The 14,128-nt window shown below is 52.3% G+C and overlaps 1 protein-coding gene and 1 long non-coding RNA gene across 2 annotated transcripts in view; both read right to left on the reverse strand.

The window, feature by feature from the left end:
- LRRC32 (leucine rich repeat containing 32) overlaps positions 1-14,128 on the reverse strand; it is a 353,559-nt gene that overhangs the window by 302,519 nt on the left and 36,912 nt on the right. The gene's annotated exons all lie outside the window — the stretch shown is intronic.
- On the reverse strand, positions 1,449-13,047 carry LOC132525311 (uncharacterized). Its single transcript, XR_009542217.1, has 3 exons — positions 12,934-13,047; positions 10,742-10,811; positions 1,449-2,148 (listed from the first exon to the last, which is right to left on the reverse strand). It is a non-coding gene; the product is annotated as an uncharacterized LOC132525311 (long non-coding RNA).

Consider the following 14,128-nt stretch of genomic DNA (forward strand, 5'->3'; position numbering starts at 1 on the left):
ACTGTCCCCGGGCAGGGGTCCTTTCCCTGCTGTGCCCAACCCCCCACCCCCACCGTGCCCCTGGGGGTACGATTGGCCTCAGTGGAGCCACTTCCCTCCCTGAGTCTCAGTTTCCTCGTCTGTGTATGAAGGGTAATGAGAGTGACCTCACAGGGAGGAGGCCAGGGCAGACTAAGCTCCCACACTTCTGATCACATTTAAGGAATTGTTATTTTTATTGTCAACGTGGGCGTCTCTTGTTGGCTTTATGGGGCTGTTTGATGAATAATTCAGGCATGGGTCAGACCCCACTTCCCTTGACCCTCCTGTGGGTCAAGGGCCTGCGGGGGTGGAGCGTGGGAAGCCGCGCCCTCCGGGAACCTGCCCCTCAACGTGCGTGGTGTCAGGAAGCTGTGTCAAGAGCAGAGCAGACCTGAATCACGCGGCCCTCCCTGTCCCCGGGGAGCTCTGAGAATAGCTCCAGGAGCCCTTCCCAGAAGCAGCCCAGAGCCCCCGAGAGAATCCTGCCTCTGCGGGTGCCTCAGAGCCAGTCACCTGAGCTCCCCTCAGCATCCTCACCCCCACCTTCCCCTCGCTCTTCCCTCTGTGGATCTTACCTCCCAGTTGCAACCATCCCTGTGGACCCTGTGGCTTCCCGTTGTCCTACTCTTGCGCAAGCTGTTCCCTCTACCTGGACTACCTTCTTTCTTCTGAGCCAGCGCCTCCAAGAAGTCTGCCCAGGTTCCCCCGCCTGGAAGGGATCTTTTCCTCAGCGCCTTGTAGGCGCCACTTTAAAGGCCCGGATAGGAGCTCTAACTCAGCACGGCAGCAGGAGCAGGGGCTGGGCCCTTCACCACGCAGCCTCTCATTTTCCTCTGTTTTACAAATGAAGAAACGGAGGCTCAGAGAGGTTGAATAACTCGCCCTGGATAACTTGCAGAGCTAGGCTCCAAAGCAGGGTGACAGCAGCAGCTTCTGCACATGACCATTTCCAGACCCTGCTTGTCTTCACTAGACAAATGCACATAATGTCCTGAAGGAAACCTGAGTTTAAAAAATTAAAAATTAACTCAGATCAACTCTCCAGTTAACCAGTGACTCTCCCAGATTCATTCCTCCAAACTACTGGCGTTATAAACCTCTTTTTCCGGTAGAGATACGGTTCCTAACACTAAACATTCTCAGCGAATTCAAAGATCCGGGAGGGATCTGAGAGTCAGTTGTCTCCTCCTCATGAGTCTGGGTCCGCCTCCTCACAGGGACTCTAGGCACCTCCTTTGGGGCCCGGCTTCCCTAGCACCAAGGGCAGTAATATGAACATTCACGCTGGGCTAAGAGATCTTTGCCTGATTTTATGCTCACAACTACCCAGCTATGTGGGTACTGTTATCCTCATGTCCTGGGGTCGGGGGAGACTGAGGCTCAGAGAGGCTGGAGGTAACCTGGACAGGTCTGCCTGGCCCTTAAGTTCACGTTGGTACCCTACCAAGTTGGGATCTCCCCTCCCTACGTTTCCCAGGACAGCCCCTCCCACTGTGGCCAGGGGTCCTCTGCCTGGGGAAGCGTTCGGTCTCTTGCCAGAGGATCTGCCTTGGGGATCCACAGAGCTGGGCGAACCCCCAGCACCTCCTGCTCTGGTCCTGCCCCTGTGGTCATGTGGACGGTGGTGCCCCCTTCGGGTATGGAAGAAAGAGTCCAGACTTGGAGTCAAGAGCCTGGGGTTCAAATCTTTGCTCTGCCACTTATTTGCTGCGCCATGACCTTGGATGAGTCACTCACTTCCCTAAGCCTCTGAGGGGTTGTCTTCCAGGTGAAATGAGGGCATGGAGGTGATGTGGGGAGGAGCGTAGTGGGCCTCCCTGGAAGTGAGCTGGGTCTGAGGTCAGGGTGGAGGGGCAGGCAGGAGGAAGCTTGGTCCAGGAGAGCAGGCCATCCCAGGTCTGGGTTGGGAGGCCAAGCAGGGAGGGAGGGGAGGTATGAGAGCGAGGATGTGCTTGTCCACAACTTCAGGGCTCGTTGCTCCCCTCCGTGGGTAGAAGGCAGGAAGAGCTTTCTCCCTTGGAATGTGCCCCTCCACCTCCTGCATGCCGCAAGACACAGACCTCCAGCATTTGGGCTGAATTAAGAGCGTCAGACGTCAGCTGCCTCTGAGTCACAGGCTGCTCGAGCCTGGGGAGAACATGGGATCGCATCTTCACACTGTCCGGCAGGCTCTGGGGGTCCTTGGGGGTGCCCAGGAGGAGGGGGCCTCTGGGTCCTACTCTGGCATCTCTCACAGCAGCTCCCTTAACCTGAGTTATATATTGGGTTCCTCTTATTTCAAGTGAAGAGAGAGTTCTGCGTCCTCGTAGAGGAAGGGAGTAAACCGCGAGAGTATCCAAGGGTCTGGCTTTTGAGTTCTGAAGTCACACAGCCAGACAGCGTGAGGGTGGGATTAGAACTGTGTCTGCCAGGTTCATTCACTCAAGCACGCATGCTTTCTTCCACTAATTAATTCAATAAGCTGGTGTTGAAGCCCTTCCCTGTGCCCTCCCAGTGGTGACCGTGAGGATTTTGTGGAAGCCAGAATAGACAGGATTCCTGTCCTCAAGGAGTTGAAAGTCTAAGGAGATGACACTGATTAACAAGAGCTCATGCATTCAACCTTATCGCCACCTGCCATGTACTTTACACATATCAACTCTCATGACAGCCCTATGAGGTAAGTAAATCCCCTATTTACAGATGAGGAAATTGAGGTACAGGAGGTGAAACAATACACCAAGCTGCCAGGAAGTGACAGAGCTGGGAGTAAAACCTCAGCTCTCTGGCTACAGAGTGTGTACTCATGACTACAACACTAAACAGATAAATACAATTTATAACCTATGGTGTTTTCTCTGTGTTTTCTACACACACACACACACACACACACACACACACACACACACACACACACACACATATATATATACAGGGAACCTGGCTAAGCTGAGGTTGGGTGGGAAGGGGTGTCAGCAAAGGCTTCTCTGAGGAAATGATGCTTGAGTTAAGATGAAGGGAGATATTTATAGGCAATCAATTTTTGACAGTGGTGCCGTGAGAGAAAGAATAGTCTTCTTAACACATGGTGCTGGGACAACTGGACATCTACACGCAAAAGAATGAAGTTGATCCCCTACCTCACACCACACACAAAAATGAACTCAAAATTGATCAAAATATAAAACTAAAGCTACAAAACTCTTAGAAGAAAAAATAGTTATAAATCTTTGTGACCTTGAATTAAGTAGTGATTTCTTGGATATGACACCAAAAGCATAAGCAACTAAAAGAAAATTAGAAACACTGGATATCATCAAGATAAAATAACTTGTATGCTTCAAAGAATACCATCAAGAATAGGAAAAAATTTTACAAAGCCTATATCTGATAAGGGACTTGTATCTAGAATATATAAAGGACTCTTATAACTCAATAATAAAAAGACAACCCAATTAAAAATGGGCAAAGGACCTGGATAGACATTTCTCCAAAGAAAATGTACAAATGGCCAAGAAGCTCATGAAAAGATGCTCTGCCATCATTAGCCATCAGAGAAATGCAACTCAAAGCCACAATGAGATACCATGTCACATCCACTATAATGGAGAGATATATATATCTTCATATACATATATGACAATAAAAAGTGTTGATGAGGATATGGAGAAATTGGAAATTGATGCAGCCTCTGAGGAAAATAGTCTGGCAGTTCCTTAAAAGGTTAAACATAGAGTTACCACATGATCCAGCAATTCCACTCCTAGGAATATATGCAAGAGAACTGAAAACATGTCCACACAAAATTTGTCCAAGAGTGGTCATAGTGGTATTACTCACAATAGCTAAAAAGTGGAAACAACCCAAATGTCCCTCAACTGATGAACGTGTATATAAAATGTGACATCATCCATACGATGAAATATTGTTTTACAATAAAAAGGAATGAAGGACTAATATATGCACCAACATGGAAGAACCTTGAAAACATTATGCGAAGTGAAAGAAGCCAATCTCAAAAGACCACATATTAAATGATTCCACTTATATGAAATGTCCAGAATAGGAAAAGCCATAGATACAGAAATTAGATTAGTGGCTGCAAAATTTGGGGGAGGCAGGGCGGTGATGGTTAATGAGTACAGGGGTTTTGGGGGGAGTGATGCAAATGTTCTAAAATTGATGGTGATGATGGTTACCCAAATCTGTGGATATCCTGAAAACCATTGAATTATATACATTAAATAGGTGAATTGTATGATATATGAATTATAGTTCAATAAAACTGTTATTTAAAAAGGATAGAAGGATGAAGAGGCATTACATGGACATAGAAGGGGCTGGGGCTTGCAGTATGCCTTCTAAGCTAAGGGAAGTGCATGTGCAAAGGCCCTGTGGCTGGGAGCCTGGTATGTTTAAGAAAGCAAAGAAAAGCACATGTCAGGAGCTTATAGGGCAAAGGAGGAAGAGGGGAGAGAAGAGGCTGGAGGGCCAGGCTGCCCAGGGCCTTGAGGGCCATGGCAAGATCTCAAGTCCTTGTGGAGGCAGAGCTAGGACGGTCAGGCTCTCACGCAGTACAGGTGATGGCACGCGGCTCACCACGCTCAGGCTGTCCTGCTCTTCCCTCTTCCTGACCTCTCTCATCTGCCTGGGGGAACCCTAGGATAGGATGTGAGTTATGGAGGAACTTCGGCGATCATTGGAGTCAGAAGTCTCTTCAGAAGCCGGGCTTTGTGGCAGAGCCAAGATTTAATTCCCTGCTCTGCAGCTTGCTGGGTGACTCCGGGCAAGTTACTTCGTCTCTCTCAAAGCCTCAGTTTCTCCATCTGTAAAGAAACGGCTCTCCCTGTTCTACCTTCCCCAAAGGGCCAAGATGGGGCTGGGGGAGGGCGTGTGATGGAGTCCAGCACTTTTAAAGAAAATTTAGAAACCCAGACGAAGGTCATTATCTATCCGCCGCCAGCTGCCTTCTTTCTGAATTCCAGGGTCTGCTGAGAGCAGGCAGGGCTGCCGCACCCCAGCTCTGGAAACACGGGGCTCTACTGAGGAGCTGGCCCTAATCCTGAGATTGGAGGGAAAGCCTCAGGCCTGCAGGCTGCTCCTCTCCAGCTCCAGGGCACTCGGGGAGGGGGGGGGTGTCAGGGAGTGGGAGAGCTGGGAGCAGACGGTCTGTGTCCGTAGCCTAAGAGCTGACTAATTGAGGGCAGTGGGGCAGGCCTACTGGCCGGGGAGGAAGGGCTGAGCGCGGACTCCTGGGAGAGGAGCAAAATCTGGGGTCTTGGCAGCTGGAATGGGTTCACTTGCTCTTTGAACAAACACCGAGGCCTTCTGTGCAAACTTAGAGATCATTTCAGCTTAATACAGGCTCTGGATTAGAGGAGGCAGCTGAGGCCCAGAGTAGGGGCACGCCTTACATAAAGCCGCACGGTCAACGGGGGCAGAGGAAAACAAAGAAGTCGGGAAAAGTCAGAAAGGAAAGGGGCGTGGAGGTCTTCTGGTCCAGTCCTCACACTGCACACACAGGACAGCAGCCCATAAAGCTCAAATCATCCACAATTACAGGCAGAGGCCAGCCTGCAGACAGAGAGATGGGCCAAGGGACCCATACTGCCCACGAGGATTCTGTTGTCCTGACCCCTGAAGCCTCCTCTCTGGACCCTCAAGAGGAAGACGCCATGGGCATCTTCCCAAAGTCCCATTCCTTGTCTTAGTCACCCCACCCTGCACTCCCCTGTAATGGCTTTCCCCCAACCCCCAACCCCCACCCCCGCACTGCCCCAGCCTCCCATTTTGATGCCTGACTTGGAGTTAGCATCCCCAGGTCAGAGGTGAGCCCAGGGTCCGGCCACCATACAACCGTGCTTTGTGAGTCCCAAGCAGAACCTGTCACTGGGCCCCGGTTCTACTGCCCACCCTCTAGTCTCTGTCAGTGATGGACACCATCGTCCATACAAGTGCCCAAGCCACCCAGGCCCCTGGGGTCACCTGCCTCCCCTTCCTTCTGACTAGTACGCGTGTCCCAGGGCCATCCTTTCATTTCTGAAATAGAGCTTCCCTGCCCACTGCCTTTGTCTGCATCCCCAGACTTGCATTCCAGTGGCCTCCCAGCCTCCCACCCATCTCCCTACTCCAGTTCAATCTCCTCACGGTAGCCAGAGACACATTTTGGACACACAGGTGAGGTGACGCCCTTCCTCTCCTCAAAACCCTCCCATGTCTCCCCAGAACCCTCAGGGGAAAGGCCAAGCTCCTCAGCCTTTGGTTCAGGCCCTTCTTCATGCTTCAATGGCTCCTGCTGCCCTCAAGGGCCCCTGTGCTCTGGCCATCCCCGCACAAGAGAGCCTCTGGGGCTCCCCGCTCCAGGCTTTGGTCCCAACTCCGTCTGCCCATAGCTCTTTCCTTCTTTTCCCTCTGGTCTGCCTGGCAAACACCCACCCATTCCTCAAGGATCACATCCCCCAAAGATTTCCGCACAAGGTGGCCCTGACCCTGCCCTCATACTATGCCCCCTCCTCCACCGTACCCTGTACAGACCTTGAAAGTCCTGGTGACACCAAGCATACAGCCCCCTGCTCAGCCTGGGAGCCCCCCAGCCCAGGGAAAAGGGTGGAAAGTAGGCAGGGAGGGAGGAGAAAAGAAGGAATTTATTTCAGGTGCTTGCTCAATGCCTCCTCCTCCAGGAAGGCCCCCAGACGGCAGCATCTCCCTGTCGTGGCCACCCAGGTCCCTTGCTTGCATCTCTGCAGATGCAGTCACAGTTACTCTCCTTCACACAGCATCTGGAATGTCCATGGAGCCCGAGGCCCTGGAAGGTCCTTTAGGCTACACCTCATTTTACAGGTGTCGAAAATGAGGCCCAGGGATGCAGAGCCAGGATGTAAACTCCGTCCCACCCTAAACCCAGTGCTCTCTCCCTGCTCCCACCGCCTGAGGTTGGCACCTCTGGACCCCAGGAGCATGTGGCTGTGAAGGGGCCTCACCAGGACTGGAGGCCCCCAGCCACAGGCCTCGGTGCAACGGGGCAGGCGGGGGCGGGGCTGTGGGTGGGGCGAGGGGGAAGGGGCGTGAGAGGAGGGCAGGGGGCTGAGCCTTGAGGGGCACCCACTCTGCGCTGACCCCATCCCTGTCTCTTCTCAGCTCATGGGCTCAGCCAGGAGAAACTATGATTGGAGCCCCCATACAGCCCTCAACACACTGTGCATGGGGCCAAGCTTCTGCGGCTTGAATCCCAGCTCTGGGAACTTGGGCACGTGCTGCCACCTCCCTGTGCCTCGGCTTCCTCCTCCGTGAAACAGAGATATTCACAATCTTATACCATAGCGTTGTGTGGGAATTAAAAAGTTCATCCACGGACATCACTCAGAACAGGGCCTGGTGCCTAGTAAGTGCTCAAAAACAAACTTGTTATTATTATTTATCCATCTTGCCCATTAGACAGTGAACCAGAAGGGCTGTGTTTTCTGGGTCCCACTTCACCTCAGCACCCATTCCTGTGCCTGGCCCACATGTCTGTGTGTGCAGGAATGCCCGGGTGGCGTGTGAAGGCACGTCAGCCTGTGTACCCTGCGTCTCCCGTTATCCCGGCCGGGTGGCACTGTGCTGTGCCGTTGGCCAGCATGACCTTAACAGAGAGCCTTCCTTGAGGCCCCTCCAAATCTGAGTGTGACTTGAAGGGAAAAGAATACATCCCTGGTGTTGGGAGTAGAGGACCCCTCTGTGTGAGGCTGGGGATCCCCTCCCCGCCTGCTGGCAGGGCTGCAGGGTGGGAATGGGGGATGGGGAGAGGGGGAGTCCCCCTGCTCATCTGCTTTGTGTCTTCCTGGGCTGGCCGTTTACATTCCCAAGTATCCCAGACCACGGCACTGATAAGGATGTCTCTGATCTGGGAGCCCCCGCAGGGACTTTATCTCTAGATGGGGCCAGGCTGGCCCTGGCTGGGGGAGGGAGGGTGCCCCTGGGTTTCTGAGAAGCTTCAGAGTATGATGCTCAGGTGTGGCTGAGCCCACCTGGCTCTGGTGTAGGTTACCCGACCCCCACCCTTCCATATTCTGTGGCTGCCTTCTGTGCCTCCCACTCTCCCACCCCATTCACCCATGACAGGATCCCGCCAGGGCCCGCACAGCACCATCGCTCTTCCTCCCATATCTCGGTCAATCTGGGAGCAAGTTGAGGGCAGTGTCTCCTGGGACCCAGCCTGCCTGCACAGAGCTGGGCTTCTCACACTGAATGTCTACCAGAACTCGTCACTTTCCAGGCTCCCTGGACCCACTCCTCCTCTCTCCCTTGACTAAGTCAGAGGCTGGGGCTACATCTTTGACTGCTTCCTTTTTCCCCAGCCTCACATCCCTTCATCCACCTAAGGAGCACTCACTATGTGCCCGGGCACTTTATTTCATTAATCCCCCAGACTCCGGAGAGGCGCTATCCTGATGCCCATTGACACAGAAAACGGAGCGCCCTAGATGGTGGGTGACCTGCTCAAGGGCACACAACTGGAAGCGACAGAGCTGGGCTTTGAGCCAGGGCTGTCCAGCTTGTCTTGGAGGGCTCAGCAGTGGGCAGAGGACAGACTTCAAGTTATGCCTGCTTGAGTGGCAGTGGGACACGGGGAGGAGCTTACCTGTGTCTGGCTGGGGTGACTCAGAGGGAAAAGGAGGAGGGCTGTTCCTGTTACCTAATGCTGTGCACTCAAACCTTAGTGCTTGAAACGATGATATTTATTTTGTTCTAAAATCTGCATTTGGGCAGGGCTCAGAGGGGATATAGTTCATCTCTGCTTCACTTGGCATTATCTGGGATTGCAGTCTGGAGCTGGAATCATTAGAGGAGTCATTCATGCCTAAGTCCAGTGGTTGACACTGGCCATTGGCCAAGACCTTAACTGGGGCTGTTAGCCAGAGCACCTATGGTGGTCTCTCCATGTGGCTTGGGCTTCCTCCCAATATGGCTGCTGGATTCCAGAGAGAGAGAAACACAGAGACAGAGAGATGTTCAGAGAGACAGGTGGAAGCTGAACTACCTTTATAGATTTTGGTCTGGGAACTTATGTAATGTCATGTCTGCCACATTCTGTTCACTGATACGGTCACAGAGTTGTGCTTAATTTCAAGGGGAGGGGCAATGGACTCCATTTCTTGATGGAGAATGGCAAGTTTTCAGTATGTGGATCTGAAAATATTCCTGAGGCCATTTTTGGAAAATACACCCTTCACAGGGACCTTCTCTCCTGACCTCTCATCAGTAGTCTCACTTCCCAACCTGGCAAGGCACTTCCAGAGGCTCAGCGGACACTGCCCCTCTCACCCCAACTTTGGAAACATGGTCCTCGGTGGTGGGAGGGGGGAGAGACAGTGAATGGCCGTTTCCTGGGCACTTTCTGCATGCCAGGTCCTACCCCAGGCACTTCCATGCCTATTACATTCCATCTGAACCATGATCCTACGTAACGGGCCATGTGGCCCCCCGTTCTGTGGGTGAGGAGACTGAGGCCGAGAGAGGTGAAGACTTACCAAGGCCACAGGGAGGCATCAGCGAGGCTGGGATCTGAAGCCGGGTCTGTGTGGCTCAAAAGGTCCTGCTCTTGCCCTGCACCAGCTGTCTCCAGGTTCAAGAGAAGGAAGTGGTGATAGGGTGAGGGATTAAGAACATGGGCCTTGGATCAGAGCAACTCGGGTTCTCATCGAAGCTCCCTGACCTTGGGTGGATTGCTTCATCCCTCTGAGCCTCAATTTTCATATCTGTCCAATGGGACATCTCAGACTTTAAAAAAACAAACCAATGAAATAAAATAATCTCTGTTACAAGCTTGGCACATGCTCTGGCATGCGTGGTGGTACCCAGACCACCCAGCTCTCCCTCGATTGGACCTGCTCATCTGTGGGCAGAGCTAAGCTGTCTGGGGAATAAGCCTCCTGCCATTCACCAAGGGGGAGCCCCGGGCTCCTGTTGGCTATTTTTAGACCTGTGTGGGCAACCACAGAACCACATGTGGGGTTTACCACCGCCTGGCCAAGCCCAGAAGAACAAGAAAACACTTCTGATGACAGAGTGGGGGCATCTGAGGTCAGGATGAACCTCAGTCCTTCCCAGCATCTCCAGGCTGACTTTGGACAAACAGTCTCTCCAGGTCTCAGTTTCCTCATCTGTAAAATGAGTTTATCACAAGCACAATTTTGGTGCTGCTTACCAGGTGCCAAATGTGGATCTCACATGATTCTCGCTGTGAGGGGGCCGGGGGAACAGAAGTTGCTCAGATAGAAGAGGGGCAGGAGGGGAACAAGGGCTTTTCATCGCTCTGCTCCCAGCCTCCCCAAACAGCTGGAAGAAGTTCATGAGGATTAGCTGAGATTATGGATATGGGTGTGTTTTTTAAACTGTAAACTGGACTCTAAACAGTAAACCAACAGGCCCAGAGACAGCCTAGGCTCATTTCCATGGAGACCCCTCCCCAGCCTCAGCCTTCAGCCACAGCGTTCCCATTTACTCATCAGTTTTCCATGGGTGGGGATACTTGTAAGATTTTTATTTTGCCTCTACTACCCAATAAAAGGCTTTGAAAGCCACTGAGGGGTGAACTGAAAACGGGAGGTGGCAGTGACACTCCCCAGGGCTCAGAGAGAGGGCTGAGGCCCCAGGTGTCCCAACCCCTATCGCCTGCCTGGCCCACAGCTGTGGCCCTGGCGGCCGCCACCCAGTTCTCAGAGGAGCCCAAGCCTCGGGCCCATGCCCCTTCTTCACTCACATGGGACCTCTGACGATGTCACTTTTCAGGTCCTGGAAGAGTCACCAGCCATGGTTAGGGCTCAGAAGCTCTGTATTTGCCAGGAGGAAAAGAAAGAGCAAGAGGCTATGTTCGTGTGTGCACGTACCTGCAATCATAGGTACTCATACGCACCACACAGATCACACAATTCGCTTCATGCACAAATTCACCTATGCACACACATTTGTAGATCTACACACACATGTTCACATAGGCACACACAAAACACTTATTCCCACAGGCGCGCATATGCACACACGCACACCTATCCATATTCTTACGTTAAGATGCACCCACAGAGTATACACTAACCTTACCCAAAACACACACGCACATCTCACACACTCGTATGGATTAACAGAAATGCACAAACATGTATTTATGCAAAAAGCACAGATATGCACCAACAGATGTGTATTCACACACACCCGATCGTCATACACTTCCATGGATAGACAGGTACCTAGACTCAATATACTCACACTGTGAAAGCTTGTATACAAACGGATGCTCACACACACCCGCAGTCCCATACAAAGCTGGGTGTGCGTGTACATTCCATTGACACTTACTCATACACAATAACAATAAACTCAGGTATATGAGCATCTGTGTATACAGGGCAAAACCACACATCACAGCCATCCACACGTGCATGTGCAAACACAAACACCTACCCTTGCACGCACACGCATGAGCTCAGCAGCACTACACACCAGTGTACACACTGACTTTTCCGGCTCCCTTGCTGCTGAGCGATTCTGCAAAGGTACAGAGACACAAGCACCTAGTTCCACTTCACCTGAAAACCCCCAGGCCCTGGGTGTGTGGGAGGGTGAACCAGACGCCCTCCTTGCAGGGGGCACAGTGGAAAGTATGACCCAAGTTGACCTTTGCAAAGAGCAAAAGTGAGGGGTTTTTCCACCCTGTTACCTCACTGTGTCGGGGTGACCGGGGCCACCATCGCTAATCCTCCTCCCATGAGCCCCTCAACACTTGAGGACGTTCAGGTCCAACATCAGAACTTCATATCCTTAGTTAACTCAGCAATTAACTCACCGACACCTGCCCCCACTCCGTGCCAGGCGCTGGGCCGGGGGTTAAGGGCAGAGAAAGCAGCTGGACCTGGGCCCTGTCTATGGGGCTCACAGTCAGGAGGTGGGGTGATGGGTGGGGTCAATGGGAGGCTCAAGATCAAGTCCCTTGAAGTGTATTCACTTGACGATCAATTTGCCAAGGGATCAATCTTTCAGAAGACTGATTTGCTGAGCAAATCAAACAAATTTATGTTTGTTCATTTCAGGGTTTTTTTTTTCAGTTTAAAAGTATACATCAATTTTATTGAATGGATTGGAATTTGTTTTCATCTTGTCTTCATAACAGCATTTTATTTTATTTATTTATTTTTAAACATACTTTCTAGTAAATGTTTTTATTATTTATTATTTTTTTATTTTTGGCTGCTTTGGGTCTTCATTGCTGCATGGGGGCTTTTCTCTAGTTGTGGAGAGCGGGGGCTACTCTTCGTTGTGGTGCGTGGGCTTCTCATTGCAGCGGTTTCTCTTATTATGGAGCACGGGCTCTAGGTGCGTGGGCTTCAGTAGTTGTGGCACACAGGTTCAGTAGTTGTGGCGCTCGGGCTTAGTTGCTCTGCAGCATGTGGGATCTTCCAGGACCAGGGCTCGAACCCATGTCCCCTGCACTGGCAGGCGGATTCTTAACCACTGTGCCACCAGGGAAGCCCATATAACAGCATTTTAAAGAATGTTCAGATGGTCAAAAGCTTAGGGTCGGGGGTGCTATAGCTTAATGAAAGCACTTAATATTTGTAACTGGAGAAGGACTTTCTGGGGACATCCAGTTCTGCAGCATGACAGGCTTTCTGGGACCACCTGACCTGCCAGGTGCCGTGTGACATATACCTGGATTCTCGTCTGATTTGCCCTGTGATCTTGGCCATGTCCCTACTCCTCTCTGGGCCTCTACCTCCTCACGTACGAAGAGCTCATCGTTAGGGCCCTGCTGACATTTAATGAGACCCTGGAGCTTCCTGTGACCTCCAGCTCCCAGTGTGGTTGGGATTTGGGCTGCAGGCACCGGAGAGGATGCTGACTCTGCTGGGGGTGACCCCACGCTGCTTGGAAGTCAAAGTTGTAATAGTCAACACTCACCCATGTCGTATTGGTGCCTCTGTCTGAAGTGTGACATTTCTGGGTCCTGTCTCCAGCTTCAGGCAGAGGGGCCTAGCGTGCTCGGGGTGGGGAGCACGGGCTGCAGAAGGCGGGGCCCAACTAACTTTCCTTTCCTGGTAACAGGCTTGCTAACCTCATTTCCTTTTTCTAAAGGGAAATGCCATTGACATCACACAACTGGATTTTCAGTGAGGCCAGATGAGAACTCGTGACCTCTTTGCAGGCAAGAAGGATGCACACTTGGGCTGGGTGGATTTGGAGAACCCCTGATCTGAGGCTTCAGAGATGGAGAACCCTGGGCCAGAAAGGGGCAGAGATATGCCCTGGGGTCCACAGCCAGACAGCAGAGCTAGGGCCAGGAACCAGCCCCTGCCTCCCAGCTAGGGCTCTAGAATGAAACACCTAACCTGCTCCCTCCACCACCCCATTTTTTAAAAATTTATTTATTTATTTATTTTTGGCTGCGTTGGGTCTTCATTGCTGCGCGTGGGCTTTCTCTAGTTGCTGCGAGCGGGGGCTACTCTTCTTTGCAGTGTGTGGGCTTCTCAGTGAGATGGCTTCTCTTGTTGTGGAGCACGGGCTCTAGACGCGTGGGCTTCAGTAGTTGTGGCATGTGGGCTCACTAGTTGTGGCTCGTGGGCTCCAGAGTGCAGGCTCAGTAGTTGTGGCACACAGGCTTAGTTGCTCCACAGCATGTGCGATCTTCCCGGACCAGGGCTCGAACCCGTGTCTCCTGCATTGGCAGGCGGATTCTTAACTGCTGCGCCACCAGGGAGGCCCAGATATTGATTTGTCAGCATCCACCAAGTCCCTCCACCACCCCACCACCCCACGAATATCCACGAACATCTGGCTGCCCAAGCCAGAAACTGCTCAAGCACCTCCTCACTGCACTATGCAGCTCCTCCAATCTGTCCCCAGGCCACGCCCCAGCTCAGGCCTCCTGGGCTCTGTGTAGGACCCCTGCCCAGCCTCTGCTCGGGTCTCCCCACACCCATTCAGGCCTCTTCCTCCAATCTGTCCAGTTGCTTGGGTGACATGGCTAAAACACAGCCCACGATGTTACTCCCCAGCTTAAACACTCCCGGGGCTTCCTGGCCTGGCATTCAAGGCCCTCCATGACAGTCCCCATCTCCTCTTAGCCACTCTCCTGATATGCCCCTTTGCTCCCTCG

The sequence above is a fragment of the Lagenorhynchus albirostris genome, chromosome 9, assembly GCF_949774975.1.
Source record: "Lagenorhynchus albirostris chromosome 9, mLagAlb1.1, whole genome shotgun sequence".
In the NCBI taxonomy this organism is placed as follows: Eukaryota; Metazoa; Chordata; class Mammalia; order Artiodactyla; family Delphinidae; genus Lagenorhynchus; species Lagenorhynchus albirostris.